This window comes from Saccostrea cucullata, unplaced genomic scaffold (genome assembly GCF_032062105.1).
Source record: "Saccostrea cucullata isolate Sc308-1 unplaced genomic scaffold, CSIRO_AGI_Scuc_v1 ctg5470, whole genome shotgun sequence".
NCBI classification, from domain to species: domain Eukaryota; kingdom Metazoa; phylum Mollusca; class Bivalvia; order Ostreida; family Ostreidae; genus Saccostrea; species Saccostrea cuccullata.
In genome coordinates this window covers 26,860-45,959 of record NW_026931043.1, presented here as the reverse complement: position 1 = coordinate 45,959, position 19,100 = coordinate 26,860, and positions in this window count along the sequence as shown.

Here is a 19,100-nt window from a genome sequence, read left to right as displayed (position 1 = left end):
TAAAGATAAAATGAAATTTTATTATTTTCTCTGATTAGATGTCTTTATAATTATGCTAGTGTCTGGATCAATTACAAACACGTAGTTGTTGCTGTTTTAAAAGCTTATTAATTGTTTAATTCATTTCTATACCTTACGATTAATTTTGCCATCTAGTAGAAGTGCGATGTAATTATTTAATAAAACATGTTTGTTTAATTTCACCCGTGCGTATCACTCAGTCATTACCTTTAATCAAGGCATTTACTTAGTAAACAGGGTAACGACAATTAATTAATTCCAATTATATGATTAAAAGTTCAACATTTTTACTACGGTATAATTTTTTTCTGATTTGGACCCGGAAATAAAAAAAATTAAATGCGTAGCATTATTTTGACTTCAAATCGGGATCAGTCCGGTGTTTCGTTATTATTCAATCGGGATCAAAATCGACACAATATACAGACTTTACTTTTCTGTCTGATATGCGCGATATACAGCTCATATACATTACAGATTTTCGTAATATTCTATAGAGACGGGACATAACACTTCACACAATATATACCTACAGAAAAATGCTTGCAAGTACTGTTTCAGAAATTTATGGTTTTTCCTTTTCCGCGAATTCAAACGACCGCGATTTGCTGAAAATTGAACAAATCGCGATCTTTTCCGACCGCGATTTTAACCTGATATACAGTAATTGAAAATCTATTGTCAATTCAGTGTGTAAATAATGGACTAACAATTAATATGACCTGTAAGGCCCGTGGATCTTAAAAATAAATAGAGTTCCACGTAAACTTTTGAATTTACGTTATTCTGAGTGCAGACTGTAATTTATGACTTTAATTTTTTGGTAAAATTTTTTCAAGTTATCAGTCCAATTTATTTTGTCCCTTTTCAATCAGACTTCATACACATATCGGCTACATCAAAGTACACATGAAAAATATGGAGATAACGGACTCAAGGTCAAAAGTCTATTGCTACAAAACATGTGGTGCAAACAAACACGCAATGCTACAAGCGCCAGTGGTGGGATCAGATACCATCTCGGAGTAAGCATCTCTGTTCAGTTTGCTGAGTGTTTGCCATGGCGACTGAATATACGTCCTGTGAAAGTTCTTTCCAAATGCTACTTAATATTTGTTTATGACCAATAACAAAAGGAGTAAGTCCTGACCACCTAGCCTCAGTACAGGGATTTTTTTCCGGATCAAAAGAACAGATTATTTATGCAAGAGGTCCAATGAGAAGAGAATTTAAACTTTATTTAACCTTTGAACATTACAAATCAATCAAACGTTTACTTTGTCAAGTCTACATATTCACTCACGTGTGTTTGTTTACATGTCATTTAATTCGAATCCTCGTTTCAATTTTCACTTCACAATTGTAATGTACATCCATCTATGACGTCATTACTTGAAATTTTAAACCTACAGAAAAGAGTATCTTATGAACATGGATTAATGTTAATTTGTTAAATATTTTCTCTCTATTATTATTCATTTGTAGGAGTTAAATTAATCTCTTAACAATAATAATCCAAAGTTTACGTCATATGTCGCTTAATTTAGATCATATTATATTAAAAAAGTCGTCCATGTGGCTAAGTAGTTGAGTCGCAGAATTAATCTGATCTCGATGTCGCGATTTTGAATCAGACTAATCCTTCAAAACCGGATGCTGGCACAATATGTTGTTACCCACTTACTGGTCTAAATTGGCAGCTTCTCAGTAGCAGTAGGATGCATTCCACAATGAAAATTCTTCAGTGCAGAAAGCATTAAAACAGGGAAACATATGAATTAGAATACAGGGATACAGACATAACATACATGTTTCCCCCATATTACAGAGAAATACCACTACCGTTTTGTTCAATTTCGTAACAGTCGTAAAGTCGCACTTGGAATTACGTCTTGTTAATTATTCACCGACCAGAAGCAAGCGACTAAACGATATATGGCTATTCCACCACAGAAGATATCGAACCAATTTGTTGAAAATTTTAACATTTAATCATGTGCAAAAAATTATGTCTCAAAATAAAACTTAAATTGAAATATTTTAAGGAAAAATCTTTGAAAATCTTCTTCTCAAGTACCACTGGCCAGAAAAGCTGAAACTTATGTGGAAACATCCTGGGGTAGTGTGGATTCTAAAATATTCAAATCATGACCCCCGGGGGAGGAGGGCCTACAATGGGGAATCAAATTTTTATATAGAAATATATGGAAAAATCTTTGAAAATCTTCTCCTCAAGAACCACGGGGCCAGTAAAGCTGAAAATTATGTGGAAGTATCCTGGGGTAGTGTAGATTCTAAATTGTTCAAATCATGACCCCTGGGGGAAGGGCGGGGTCACAATGGGGAATCAAAGTTTTATATAGAAATACATAGGAAAAATCTTTGAAAATCTTCTTCTCAAGAACCACTGGGCCAGAAAGCTGAAACTTATGTGGAAGTATCCTGGTGTAGTGTAGATTCTAAATTGTTCAAATCATGACCCCCGGGGGAAGGGCGGGGCCACAATGGGGCATCAAAGTTTTACATAGAAATATATAGAAAAAATCTTTGAAAATCTTCTTCTCAAGAACCACTGGGCCAGAAAAGTTGAAACTTATGTGAAAGCATCCTGGTATAATGTAGATTCTAAATTGTTCAAATCATGACCCCCGGGGGAAGGGCGGGGCCTCAATGGGGCATCAAAGTTTTACATAGAAATATATAGGAAAAATCTTTGAAAATCTTCTTCTCAAGAACCACTGGGCCAGAAAAAGTTGAAAGCTTATTTGGAAGCATTTTGGTGTAGTGTAAATTCTAAATTGTAGGAATCATGACCCCCGGGGGAAGGGCGGGGCCATTATAGGGAATCAAAGTTTTACATAGAAATATATAGGAAAAATCTTTGAAAATCTTCTTCTCAGGAACCACTGGGCCAAAAAAGCTGAAACATATGTGCCCATGGAAGGATCATGGGGCAGTGTAGATTTCAAAATGTCTAAATTATGATCAGGGGGGTAGGGTGGGGATGCATTATGTATAACAAGGGGGAAATCTGGTAAAGAACAGAATGGTCCTAGCTTCTCAGGTGAGCGATGTGGCCCATGGGCCTCTTGTTTTGTATCCAATAAGCAGTATCCAATAGGACTTGGACTTGATGTACCCAATATATAACCAAATGTGTGTCCGTCCGTCTGTCCGTCTGTAAACTTTTCACATTTTCGACTTCTTCTCAAGAACCACTGTGCCAATTTTGACAAAACTTGGTACAAAGCATCCTTGGGTGAAGGGAAATTTAAATTGTTAAAATGAAGGGACATATCCCCTCGCAAGGGGAGATAATCAAGAAATGAGAAAAATAGGGTTGGGTCATTAAAAAATCTTCTTCTCAAGAACCACTGGGCCAGTAAAGCTGAAACTTATGTGGAAGAATCCTGGGGTAGTGTAGATTCTAAATTGTTCAAATCATGACCCCCGGGGGTTGGGCGGGGCCACAATGTGGAATCAATGTTTTACATAGAAATATATAGGAAAAATCTTTGAAAATCTTCTTCTCAAGTACCACTGGGTCAAAAAAGCTGAAACATATGTGGAAGCATTCTAGGGTAGTGTAGATTCTAAATTGTTCAAATCATGACCCCAGGGGGTAGGGCGGGGCCACAATGGAGAATCAATGTTTTACATAGAAATATATAGGAAAAATCTTTGAAAATCTTCTTCTCAAGAACCACTGACTCAGAGAAGCTGAAACTTATTTGGAAGCATCCTGGGGTAGTGTAGATTCTAAGTTGCTCAAATCATGACCCCCGGGGGTTGGGCGGGGCCACAATGTGGAATCAATGTTTTACATAGAAATATATAGAAAAAATCTGAAAATCAAAGCTGAACTTATATGGAAGCATACTTGGGTAGTGTAGATTTCAAATTGTTTAAATTATGATCAGTGGGGTAGGGTGGGCTCACAATATCTATTACAAGGGGGAAATCTGGTAAAGAACAGAATGGCCAAAGCTTCTCAGGTGAGCGATGTGGCCCATGGGCCTCTTGTTAGGTATTTATTGGCTTAGAATCATCAAACTTTGTGAGTTGATGCGTCTTGGCTTTTCGGAGAGTGACGACCAAAAAGTAGGTCACGGTGACCTACTTTTGACATTTTATGGCTTTATTTAAGTATCTACGGTACTTATTGGCTTAGAATCATCAAACTTTGTAAGTTGATGCATCTTGGGTTTTCGGAGAATGATGTCCAAAAAGTAGGTCACAGTGACTTAATTTTTGGCATCTTATGGCTTTATTTAAGTATCTTAGGTATTTATTGGCTTAGAATCATCAAACTTTGTGAGTTGATGCGTCTTAGGTTTTGGAGAGTGATGACCAAAAAGTAGGTCACAGTGACCTACTTTTGACATTTTATGGCTTTATTTAAGTATATATGGTATTTATTGTCTTAGAATCATCAAACTTTGTAAGTTGATGCATCTTGGGTTTGCGGAGAATTATGTCCAAAAAATAGGTCACAGTGACCTAATTTTTGACATTTTATGGCTTTATTTAAGTATCTATGGTACTAACTGGTTTAGAATCACTAAACTTTGTTTGTTGATGCATCTTTGGTTTTTAGAGAATGTCGATCATAAAGTAGGTCATGGTGACCTACTTTTGAATATCTCAGGTACTTTTTGGCTTAGAATCATCAAACTTTGTCAGTTGATGTATCTTGGGTTTTCAAAGAATGTAGACAAAAAAGTAGGTCACGGTGACCTACTTTTAAATATCTCAAATACTTATTGGCTTAGAATCTTCAATCTTTGTTTATTAATGCATCTTGAGTCCTCAGAAAACTTCAATCTTAATATAGGTCACTGTGATGTACTTACGGTTTTTTATAGCATTATTATTGAAAATATTTTCAGTCCTAATTGGCTAAGAATCATCAAACTTTGTCAGTTGATACAACTTGGGTCTTAGGATACTTAAGGTTAGAGGCTTCAAATAGAAGTGATAGATTGTACAATTTATCAGAAGAGGGATTCAAGGCCCTTGGGCCTCTTGTTTCAAATTGTTTGTTTTTATCAACCTCTGTAAAAAATAATATAACAAATGTAGCCCTTAAATTCGGTCAATCCATAGATACAGTACCCGCATCGTTATTCTTTACAATTCTATCATGTCCTGTCGTGCGTGTATCCTATCGTATCGTGCGTGTATCCTATCGTATCGTGTTTTCCATTTATCAGGTTTTGCGTTTTCTATCGTGTTTTCCATTTATCGTGTTTTGCGTTTATCGTGTAGATCGTTTATCAGGTTCTATCATGTATCGTGTTTTGCGTTTATCGTGTATATTCGGAAACCCTCGCTTTTTATCTCTACTATAGAAAGAAATTACTGAGCTATTCCGAGTTTCTTTTTCGTTTTGTTTTCGTTTCGTTTTGTCACCCGAAAAAGAGAAAGTTTTATCTCTTTTTTTCATCATTAAAAGAAATATTAAAGGAAAAGAATAAATAAATAACGTAATTTGTAAATAAATAAATTGATTGATTATTAATAATAAAATAAATAAATAAAATAATTATATCATGGTCAAGCAGAGAATGATTATCAAAATTTAAACAGTAACTCTATTTTCTGAAATGAAATTATAATCGATCGGCTTGTCTTTATATATATATATATATATATATATATTTATCGCATAAGCATGAGTTATTTTGTCAAAGTTAAATATTATTATCAATATGAATTTCTTAAATGAATCAGAGTTACTGGAGAAAGACTTTTGGTAATGTACAGTGTATGCATACACAAAAAACAAATAAAGAAATAATAAGCAGGGAATTGATATATATCTTTTTTCAATGCCATATTCTTTTTCCTTTGTTTATCCTCTGATAATATTAGTAATATGTTTAGGCCTCTTATCTGCATGTATGCATAATTATTTAAAGTCTTGATGTTACATCAATAATAAAGCATAAGACATTGATCCAGATGATTTTAACACCGATTGTGGCTGTATATGTTTAATTTTTAAATTAATTTTTTATCACTATTTAATAAGCTATTGATAAATTCCTTGATATATGTCTAAATTTAAAAAAAATCAAAATTATGAAATATAATGCATGAAAATATTGTACCCAATTTTTCACACCATGGCTGTTATACTATGAAATAGAGGTTTTTCATTAATTTTATCTGGCATTAGATAATCTAAAAATAATATATACAGGGAAAACATGATGTTTTTTAACAGCCTACCTTTTCGGCGTGGAAATAAACTGAAAATATGATGCGTCGGGGTGTCAAATCGAAGACCTTTTTTTTACCAGAAAACTGACACGTATGTTTACCTCTCTAATCAGCACACTGCCTTCCTGTGCGGTCAACACCCCCCCCCCCCTTCTCCCCTAAATGACAGCTCGTCCCGTGTGTGTTCACCGTCAACATACCTGTACTGCTCTCTCACCTGGGGTCAATTAGTAACCTTGTATACTACCTGGTTCTAATGAAAGGCATCTTCTTATTTTCAGGATTTTGTTCCTAACTTGTGTAAACAAACTTATCAAAGATTTCATTCAAAATAAATTAAATAATTGTACAATTTAAGGATTAAACAGGTCGAGGAAACTACCTTATATGGATATTGTTGCGATTGCGCACAGAGGTGCTCACAGCAAACAATGGTCCAATCCAGTGAATGAGCCGAAAAGCATGATGGTCTACTACATGTTTATTTTTACTACTAACACGTGGGTCAGGGAAATTTAGGACGCGATTTCAAATGACTGCAGGAAAGTCAGCTAACAATTTTTTGAAATGTGTTTATGAAAAATACGAAGATTAGGAACTAATTAAGATCCCCCATGCTCACATTAACAAACAAAGTCAGATTTCCTTGTTAAATAGTACTTTGAAATACCGCTCACAAAGTCTTCACAAGTAAATAAGACTCAAGTTTTTTAACCTGATTTTCGTTGATTTGACATGTAAATGGTTAAATTAGTTGTTACTCAATTATTTGTTACTAGAAATTAAAAGTTGCATTTTATAAACTAAAAAAAAATTAAGTTGCACCTTTTTTAATTATATGCCTATTATATAAATCCTCATGCACATTGATTATAGAACGTTAGTAGCATATATTTAGAAGTTGTATACTTTGTGAACATTGACAAAACGTGAGCACACCTCAGAGTTGATTGTTTTTGGACCAAGGAATAGTCACGTAAAATTGACTTTTCACTGACAGTACAGCATGGGGAAAGCTGTAAACAAACGGACTTGTACAATGGAGTGGAGAGAACACTTATTTTTATCATTGTTAATCATTTGTATATAAATGTGAGCATGGAATTGGTAAGTAATGATGTTCACATTGTATTAAGCATGTAAAATGCTTGGAAAAATGCATCACGTTTTTCCCAGAGCATCCTTGGGTAAAGGGGATTCAAGTTTGTTCAAACGAAGGGCCACGCCCTTTTCCAAGGGGAGATAATTATGAATTAGAGAAAAATTAATGGCATTTTTAAAAAATCTTCTTCTCAAGAACCACTGGGCCAGGAAAGATGAAACTCATGTGGAATCATCTTCAGGTAGTGTAGATTCAAATTTGTTCAAATCATGACCCCCGGGGCTAGGGTGGGGCCAAAATGGCCGACCCAAGTTTTACATAGAAATATACAGGAAAAATCTTTAAAAATCTTCTTCTCAAGAACCACTGGGCCAGGAAAGATGAAACTCATGTGGAATCATCCTCAGGTAGTGTAGATTTAAGTTTGTTCAAATCATGACCCCCGGGGCTAGGGTGGGGCCAAAATGGCCGACCCAAGTTTTACATAGGAATATATAGGAAAAATCTTTAAAAATCTTCTTCTCAAGAACCACTGGGCCAGGAAAGATGAAACTCATGTGGAATCATCCTTAGGTAGTGTAGATTCAAGTTTGTTCAAATCATGACCCCCGGGGCTAGGGTGGGGCCAAAATGGCCGACCCAAGTTTTACATAGGAATATATAGGAAAAATCTTTAAAAATCTTCTTCTCAAGAACCACTGGGCCAGGAAAGATGAAACTCATGTGGAATCATCCTCAGGTAGTGTAGATTCAAGTTTGTTCAAATCATGACCCCCGGGGCTAGGGTGGGGCCAAATTGGCCAACCCAAGTTTTACATAGGAATATATAGGAAAAATCTTTAAAAATCTTCTTCTCAAGAACCACTGGGCCAGGAAAGATGAAACTCATGTGGAATCATCCTCAGGTAGTGTAGATTCAAATTTGTTCAAATCATGACCCCCGGGGCTAGGGTGGGGCCAAAATGGCCGACCAAAGTTTTACATAGGGATTTATAGGGAAACCTTTTAAAATCATCTTTTCAAGTACTTCAAAGCTATGATTAGTGATATTGATATGGAATCATCTTCAGGTAGTGTAGATTCTAGTTTGTTCAAATCATGAACCCCTGGGGGGTTAAAATTCAAGCCCCCCCCCGTAAACTTTCATTTCTGATCTGATATGTGCTTTTTCCAAGCCAATGTGCTCAGGTGAGCACTGTGGCCCCTGGGCCTCTTGTTTTAATTTCTATTTTTCTTCGTCTTAATTCTGATCGGGATTGGTGTTCATCTACCATTCTATTTCATTTTAAATCCCGCGAAAGTCAACATGATTTTGACAGCTGAAAAGATGGTAATTGCTGTAATGCATGCGTATATATTTTAAACAAGGGTCATTGATTGAAAAAGATTGGTAATGATGTGAAATAAGAGATAATTGAACCTTTACTGTATGACTTTTATTCGGGTATTGTAGATAAAATTGACCAGGTCAATAAAAATTGAAAAAATAAAAAATGTAAAATAAAAGCCGCCCGCCTGCCTCGATTTAAAAAAAAAATTCAGATGAGAATCTAGCAATTTATTTATAATGGCCTAATTCAAACTGTCTTTAACAAACACTGATCCAACAACAAGCAAAGTGCTCCGTTTCTAGTTTTGTATATAGGAACTGCCCGTAGTAATGGTTTCATTAAAACGGGTCAAGTTATATAATTTCACCGGAGAGGCAAAATGAAATTGAACAAAATTTAATTCTAACACCTCCTCCCCGAAAAAGGAGGGAGTAACTCCCAAGAGTAATATGAAAAACAAAGGAAATAATAAACTGTCCAAATCCTAGAATTTGCCAGTGCCCAAACTTCCAGCAACAAAAAGTGGGAACGGGGAGGGGGGACATCTAAAGAAAGACCTACTACATGTACATTAATGTAGCAAAATTTATGCCCAAAGAGTGTACACCTTGCATGTTCTACGGGCCTCTGTTGACATTTATATACAAGTATATTAGTTTTCATAAGTTAGAAAGGTTTATTTGATTTTATTTTGACTGACCCAGTACCGTTCACGTAACTAAATTTTCATTTTAAAGAAATTCGGTTATTTTCACAAATTCACGTATATATGTGCATATTCCAGTGATTAATTTATTTAGAAAAGAAAAAAAGAAACAGTGAGAAATAGAGTATTTCTAGGTTAAATTTATTTCTGTAAAGGGGGTGAAAGTGCATCTATCTTCTAAGCGATCGTATACATGTACATAATGCATTTGATCTAATTTTAAACTGTATTTCTATTGTTTGATTTTTATGAGAGCAGAAGATATTGAGCTTTAAAATAAAATTGAAAATTTAAACTATTTCTTGTATAAGATGTCAAATTGATTTTTTGTAAATTGTATCTTTTTTTTTTAACTGCGACAGTGTGATTTTAAGATAGGACTCATAGGTTTACACAAAATATTATTATATTGTTGTTAATGAGAAGCAGACAGAAATGTAAGAAAGTGACAAATCACTTAGTTTCTTGCTTATATTGTCATTTTTTATTTCTTTTTTCATGAAATCACTTGCATGTAAGTATTTTAAGAGTGCCCCTGACCACTCATAGAGTTACGATCATGTTTAATTGTAACTCGCAAGTCGTAACTCTTAGTGAAACGCACTTACTTGCTACGTACGTTCAAGTTTATGTTAACAAGCTACGACCTGTTAGTGAAACGGTACCAAAGTAAGCATGCTAAGTGTATAGTTATGATAAGCGATGGTGCCTCTTTCAAAATTTCGAATTTCATGATCTCTGGTTTAAAACATGAATCAACCAAAACAAGTGTTGGAAAGGTATTACATGATGGTCAGGTGACCTATAGGGCTAGTGGGCCTCTTGTTCATAAAATATTCATGAATATCCTATGACTTTTTATTGGACATTTGCAAATCATGAATTTTTAGCTCACCTCAACAAAGTTGGGGGGAGCTTATGTGATACCCTCGGCGTCGGCGTCGGTGTCGGCGTCGGCGTCGGCGTCCCAGGTTAAGGTTAAGTTTTTTTGAGCAGTTTTCTTTTTAATTACTTCTGTGTCCTATACTGATTAGACATGCATGGAAGATGGTTTTAGTGTGTTTTATTGTACCAGACAAAGTTTCAGATGCTGCAATTTCAGCAAAGGAATTACCAGGTTAATGTTTTTGGAGCAGGTTAACATTTTTGGTGCAGTTTTTGGTGTGGGTTTCATTTCCAAGTAACTATAAGCCCTATGTTGACCAAACTTGCATGGATGATACATCTAATGATGCATACTACCGGGCTTGCTTCGGATGCTGAATCTGACCTACATTTTCAGGTTGAGTGAACAGGTTAAAGTTTTCGGTGTAGGTTTCATTTCCAAGTAACTATAAGCACTATGTTGACTAAACTTGCATGGATGATACATCTAAGGATGCATACTACCGGGCTTGCTTCGGATGCTGAATCTGACCTACATTTTCCGGTTGAGTGAACAGGTTAAAGTTTTTGGTGCAGGTTTCATTTCCAAGTAACTATAAGCCCTATGTTGACCAAACTTGCATGGATGATACATCTAAGGATGCATACTACCGGGCTTGTTTCGGATGCTGAATCTGACCTACATTTTAAGGTTGAGTGAACAGGTTAAAGTTTTTGGTGTAGGTTTCATTTCCAAGTAACTATAAGCCCTATGTTGACCAAACTTGCATGGATGATACATCTAAGGATGCATACTACCAGGCTTGCTTCAGATGCTGAATCTGACCTACATTTTCCGGTTGAGTGAACAGGTTAATGTTTTTGGTGCAGGTTTCATTTGCAAGTAACTTTAAGCCCTATGTTGACCAAACTTGCATGGATGATACATCTAAGGATGCACACTACCAGGCTTGCTTCGGATGCTGAATCTGACCTACATTTTCCGGTTGAGTGAATAGTTAAAAGTTTTTGGTGCAGGTTTCATATCCAAGGAACTATGAGTTCTTTAATGACCAGTCTTGCACAGATGATACATCTAAGGACGCATACTTCCAGGCTTGCTTCGGATGCTGAATCTGACCTACTTTTTGTGGATGAGTGAAAATGTTAGTTTTGATGCATGTTTCATTTCCAATAAACTATGAGCCCTATAATGAGCAAACTTGCATGGATGATACATCTAAGGATGCACACTAATGGACTTGCTTCGGATGCTGAATTGGACATACATTTTTCAGATAATAGACAAGGTAAAAGTTATGGTTGCAGGTCTATTACCAAAAACTATAAGGCTTATATAACATTGTATAAACCAAACTTGCACAAATGCTGCATCAAGAGATGAAAACTCTCAAATTTGCTTCAGATGCTGGATTTTCATTACATTTTCATGAAGAAGAAGTAGTTTAAATTTTTTATGTAGGTCTATTTCAAAGTATCAGATCAAAATTGGTTTTAAAAATATTTTCATTTTTGGAATGTATACTTTTTGTTGGTTAATTGTGTGACTTTGCCTTACTTAAAGACAACATTCGTTGAGGTGAGCTCTGTAATCTCTGATTACCTATGTTTATTCTTGAAAGAAAGTTGATGATGTTATGGGTCAGAATTACCCGAAATGCCAGCAAAGATCAATAACACAATTTAAACTTAACAATAATTTATTTACAGTAATATATAATAAATATATCAAACATAAAGTACAAACTTAGCAAGAATCTAAAAATACATACATCAGAGTGTCCGTTGCTGCACACAATGTCCCAGTGAAAATATATATCCCAGTTATATCTCAATAGTGCTTATACGACAAAGTATATCTATGCATCGAATTGACAGGGTATTTATACAGTAATATAAATCTAGAATATTCAAGAAATTGTTAAAACATGATATTACTGGAACAATCTGGACATACACAAAATTTAAGAATGTTCTAGATAAAATGACCAAACATGTTGACCACTCTGGAATGTTCAAGAAACTTAAGGAGGCTCATTACACCACTTTTTGATGACGTACTACACAAAAAAATAAACCTCCATTGTGTCGACCGAATTGCTCAGGGGACGAGTTACCCTGATTTAAAATGCTTTAAAAATAGATGAAACATGCGGTGTTGTAAACAGTGAAAACAAAGTAACGGATTCATTATGCATAAACCAAGAAGAATTGCTTTTAGGCAGAAACAAAAGAAAGCAACAGTCAAATCTTCGCCAAACAAGTAATGTCAATTTCATAGCTATGCATGCAGTGAACTCTATCAATCACTGACATGTATGTATGGATAAAAATCTACAACCTTGTTGAAATTAAAATTTTATTTTATTGCGCTATTTACTGTGTTGGTGTTAATTAATATATTTGTTTTATTGATTTAAATGTATACAATTTAAAGCTTTATAATTTTAGATGTAATGTCAAACGTTCCATAGTGTTTTAAGTCTTGGCTAATCTCTTGAAAGTGGACTTTTTATACCAAATATTTTTTAAATTGGATTTTTCATTTCCTTTAAACTTTCTTCATTCAATTTGACACATGTAATTCATTAAAATACATTCCTTGTCTCTTCAGAACACATTTTTTAAATGTTTTATGCATAGATTAAAAAGATAATGACATCAATTGTTTTCTAGGAGAACATTATTTTTTCTAATAAAATTATTATTAGGTATTATGAGGTATTTTCACTGTGTGTACTTGTCTTAAGAAGATGCCCATCATTTGACACTGAAAGTTCTGAAATTCTGTGAATAATAAACCTGAAATAAAACAATTCACTAAAATAAAACAAAAACTAAAAAATTCTATAAAAAATATTTATGATATCAATACCCCCATCTGGATATTTGACATCTACATTATAAGTGGTGCTGTATTGAAATCTAGAATAAACTGTGGATGTAATGAGCCACCTTAATGTTACTAATTATATACATAATGAAACAATACACATCTCACAACACCTCCCCCCTTAAAAAGTTTGAATGTCAATGAAAAACTTAAATTGTAAAACATGTACATTAATACAAAATCTAGTATGTTTACGATACTCTTGACAAGGCGTCTGCAATAACATTGTCTTTGCCTTTGATATGCTTAATTGTTATGTTGTATTCTTGTAACAACAAACTCCATCTAGTCAGTCTTTGATTCTTGTTGGACAATTTATGCAAAAATGTCAGGGGGTTGTGATCAGTATACACAAGAATTGGATGCAAAGTAACATTCAAATAAACATCAAAATGCTGTAAAGCTAACAACAAAGCAAGGCATTCTTTTTCAATAGTAGAATAATTTCGTTGACATTTTGTAAGTTTCTTTGAAAAATAAGAAACACCACTCTATCTACATTATCACTATGTTCTTGAAACAAAGCTGCCCCGATTCCAACATCACTAGCGTCAACAGTAAGCTTAAATTGCTTAGAAAAATCTGGAGTTGACAGAACTGGGTTGCTCATAAGGACAGATTTGATTTTATGAAAGGATTTTTCACAGTCCTTTGTCCATTTAAAGTTAACCCTCTTTTGTAAAAGATTTGTAAGTGGACTAACTACTGAGGAAAAATTTGGACAAAATTTTCTGTAAAACCCAGCCATGCCCAAAAACCTCATTAATTCTTTCTTGTTTGTAGGAATCGGGAACTTTGCAATAGCTTCCACTTTAGCCATTATGGGTGTAACATAACCTTGACCTACTTTATGACCTAAATACTCTACATAAGCATGACAAAATTCACTCTTTTCAAGGTTCACAGTTAAATTTGCTTTAGCTAAAATGTCAAATAAAGCATGCATGATTCGGAGATGTTCATCCCATGTGTTGCTGTATATGACGATATCATCAATGTAGGCCTCGCATCCCTCAAGGTCATGGAGAAGGGAGTGAATCATCCTTTGGAATGTAGCCAGTGCGTTTTTCATGCCAAAAGGCATTACTTTATACTGGTAAAGTCCATCTGGTGTAGCAAAAGCAGATATTTCTATTGCTCTTTCTGTTAACGGTACTTGCCAGTAGCCTTTCAACAGGTCAAATTTACTGACAAATTTCGCATTTCCAATATTGTCAATACAGTCATCGATTCTAGGTATTGGATATGAATCAGTTTTGGTAACAGAATTCACCTTTCTAAAGTCTGTACATAATCGGTAAGAACCGTCCTGTTTTGGTACAAGAATACACGGTGAGCTCCAATCACTTTTACTAGGTTCAACAATGTCATTGTCCAACATGTACTGCATTTCCCTTCTTAGGTACTGCAATTTTATTGGATTCAGACGGTACGGATGTTGTTTGATAGGCAGAGCGTCGCCAACTATAACATGATGACAAGCTGCATTAGTTTTCTTTGGAACATCCGAGAAGATTTGATGATACTCATTCATCAAGTTTTTAACTTGTTCTTTTTGGTGAATGTTCAAATGTCCAAGTTTGGCATCAAAATCAGCCAAAATTTCTGAGTTTTTCAAACGAACACTCTGATTACAATCTTTCTCATTCATTTCTACACTCGTATCACTTTCAATACAATTTTGAACAGTCTTAGCATTGGCTAAAGTGGAAACTGGTTTTACAGAATTTCGGTCACACCTTTCAAAATACTCTTTTAACATGTTAATGTGACAAACCCGTTTCTCTTTACGTCGACCTGGTGTCTTAACTACATAGTTTACATCACTGATCTTGCTTTCAATTTCATAAGGGCCATAAAATCTGGCCTGTAAAGGATGACCAGGAATAGGTAAAAATACAAGAACCTTATCACCTGGCTTAAACACCCTATTTCTGGCATCTTTGTCATACCACATTTTCATTTTCATCTGAGAATTCTTCAAATTTTCTTGTGCTAATTTACAAGCATTGTAAAGTTTTTCTTTGAAATCAGACACATAATCTAAAAGATTAAGATCACGAGTCTCAGTCAGCCACTTTTCCTTCAACAATTTCAAAGGACCTCTAACTGTATGTCCGAACACCAATTCAAAAGGACTGAACCCAAGAGACTCCTGGACTGCTTCTCGTGCAGCAAATAGCACAAGATGAACCCCTTCGTCCCAGTCTTTTTCATATTGGTAACAATAGGTCTTCAGCATTGTTTTTAGGGTTTGATGAAAACGTTCTAGCGCTCCCTGGGACTCAGGATGATAAGCAGTTGATCTATATTGCCTTATACCCAACTCATGCATGACTTGCTGGAACAACCCCGACATAGAATTTGAGCCTTGATCCGACTGAATTGCCTTGGGTGCTCCTACAAAACTGAAAAACTTGGTTAGGGCCTTAACTATGCTCTTTGCCTTTATATTCCTTAGAGGTATGGCTTCAGGAAATCGAGTGGATGTACACATAATGGTAAGTAAATACTGGTTTCCAGATCTGGTCCTAGGCAAAGGTCCTACACAATCCACTAATACTCGACTAAACGGTTCTTCAAAAGCTGGAATGGGTTGGAGAGGAGCAGATGGTATCTTCTGATTTGGTTTACCTACCATCTGACAGACATGGCATGACTTGCAAAACTTCAAAACATCCTTTCTTAGCTTAGGCCAATAAAAATGACTCAAAATCCTATTATAAGTCTTATTGATACCTAAATGACCAGCCATAGGTGTATCGAAACTCATGACATCTCGACGATAAGCAGCTGGGACCACTATCTGGTGAACAACACGCCACACTTCATCTGGAGAAGCATCAGGTGGTCGCCATTTTTGCATAAGGATGCCATCTTTCATATAGAAGCATTCTCCAACTTTAGTAGCCTCTTCTGGTGGAAGTGCCCTCTTACTAAGTTGAATGATATCTGGGTCTTTATGTTGTTCAGAGAGCAAACGTTCTCGGCTGAGGATGTCCTTGCCTTTGCTAACTAGTGGATGCAACTCATCATCCTCACCACCAAATTTTGGTACCAGTTCTTTCTTCTCTTGCTTCTTGATATTGTGTGGTTCCATGTTTGTTTGAGTGTCATTAAGGTCAGATAAGAAAGTGCCATTCAAATCAATATCAACAGAGGAATTTGTCTCGTCAAAGGCTTGAGTAAGGTCTGCCTCCATTTCTCGTCTTCTGGCCATCGCTCTAGTAACAGCACAGGCTGGATAAATGTCATCATCTTCATCATTATACATGACATCTGGAGTGATCTTCTCACAAACTATAGGATCTGGTACAACTTTTCCACCAGCTAGATCGTTGCCTAACAACAAAGAAATGCCTGGAACGGGAAGAGTAGGTCGAACACCTACGATAACAGGTCCAGTAACTAAATCTGACTTCAAACTACTTCTATGCAGGGGAACATCAATGACGCCTAGCTCCACACCCTGTAATAAAACTGACCCACCAGTAGAAGTCTGCTCAGACAAAGGAAGCACGCCCTCTAACAATAACGTCTGTGCAGCACCAGTATCTCTCAAAATCTGGACAGGTTTTATTTCGCTAGAGTCACCGAGTGAAACAAATCCCTGAGACATAAAGGGCTTATAATCCTCCATAGAATCAATAGAACTGGACTGTGAACCCTGGACATCAGGAGTGTCAGAACAAATCGAAACTAAGGCTTCTCTATCACCTCTAACTGCCGCACAAGCATGTGGTTGAGTTTTATCAAAATCATTTTTTCTCCTAAGTTTAAAGCATTCACTGATCAGATGACCCTTTTTCTTACAATAACTACAAGTAGGAAGCGACCCTATTCCAGACGATCCTTCAACACGTCCTGAACCGGACTTAAAACCACCTTGGGATGGAGACTGGGAACTTGTGAAAGACTGAGACCCTGAACCACTCTTTTTATATGTGTCTGAATTGGTAGAATTACTGCTAGTCTGAGATCTTGAAACAAAATTCTTTTTATGAGACAGAGCATAAGTATCAGATATGACTGCTGCCTCTTCAAGAGTTTTCACATTCTTATCTTCTAAATGTGTTTTCAAATCTTGAGGAACACATTCCTTAAACTCTTCTACCAGGATGACTTGGCGCAAATTAGCAAAAGTTTTATCAAGTTCCTTAGATCTAAACCAGTGATCGAATAAATCTTCCTTCTCTCGTGAAAATTCAACAAATGTTTGATTATCAAACTTTCTATACTTTCTGAACTTTTGTCTATACGCTTCAGGTACTAATTCATAGGCTTTTAATATTGCTGCTTTGACCTTCTCATAGTCTGAACTCTCAACTACCCCTAGTGCAGAGTATACCTCAGCCGCTTTTCCAGCCAGTACACTTTGTAACATTGTTGACCAAACATTTCGTGGCCATTTAAGATTCTCTGCTACCTTTTCAAATTGGGGAAAATATTTGTCTACAGATTTTTCTTGAAATTTTGGAACTAATCTGATATTTTTTGCTGCGTCAAATTCAGTTTTGACAACTGACGATTCTGGTTGGTTTTGTAATTTTAATTTCTCTAATTCAAAGTTCATTGCACGCTCTTTTTCTCGCTCTTCTCTTTCTGCTGCTAATTTGTCTAATTCAAATTTTCGTTCACGCTCTCGTTCTTCTCTTTCTCTTTCTCGCTCTTCTCTTTCTTTTTCTTGCTCTTCTCTTTCTTTTTCTCGATCTTCTCTTTCTAATTTTTCTCTTTCTAATCGCATTTTCTCTAACTCTACTTGAAACTGATATTCTGCCATTTTATAAGAGCCTAACTCTGATTTAACTGTATATTCTGGAAGATCGTATTTTTCAAAGACGTTTTCTTCTACTAGTTTGTTTGCAACCTTAATTCTAATGTCTTGCTTTCTCTGAGAGGATTTAACATCTAACCCAAAATGCAAACCTAATGCGATCAAGTCATCCTTTTTTAACGTATCAAAAACCTGAACACTTGGTGAACTAAGAAAGTCTGTGACCGAAAATACCATGTTGATTTCTGCTGGCTTATAATCAAATTTAACGGTTCAATAAACAAAATTCTGACAATAAACTGCAAAAGTGCAAGAAATTCTTTATCCCGGACGAGCCCCCAATTCTGTTATGGGTCAGAATTACCCGAAATGCCAGCAAAGATCAATAACACAATTTAAACTTAACAATAATTTATTTACAGTAATATATAATAAATATATCAAACATAAAGTACAAACTTAGCAAGAATCTAAAAATACATACATCAGAGTGTCCGTTGCTGCACATGCACACATGATGTCCCAGTGAAAATATATATCCCAGTTATATCTCAATAGTGCTTATACGACAAAGTATATCTATGCATCGAATTGACAGGGTATTTATACAGTAATATAAATCTAGAATATTCTAGAAATTGTTAAAACATGATATTACTGGAACAATCTGGACATACACAAAATTTAAGAATGTTCTAGATAAAATGACCAAACATGTTGACCACTCTGGAATGTTCAAGAAACTTAATGTTACTAATTATATACATAATGAAACAATACACATCTCACAACAATGAATATTCTTGAAAAAAATTTTCATGAATAATTCATGAAGAGTCATATTCATGAAGATTCATCATTTCAAGAATTGTTCAATAATAAGTTCATTGCATCAGTTTTGTCTGCATTTGTTTTCAAATTGATTTAGAGGGATATTACAATGTTAAATGTGAGCAAATGCACATAGTGTTGGTACATGTAGACCCCTCTTAAATACATCTAGTATTGTTTTTGTGTCAGTTACCGGGTATATTTCATTTTTGGAAATAGATTGGACACAAAACCCCTGGCTATTGATGATGATTAAAAGGACTTTAACTTTATATTAGTAAGGCTCAATAGAAAATAAATTTAGGGTGTTCCATATAAACGCGTGGAAAATA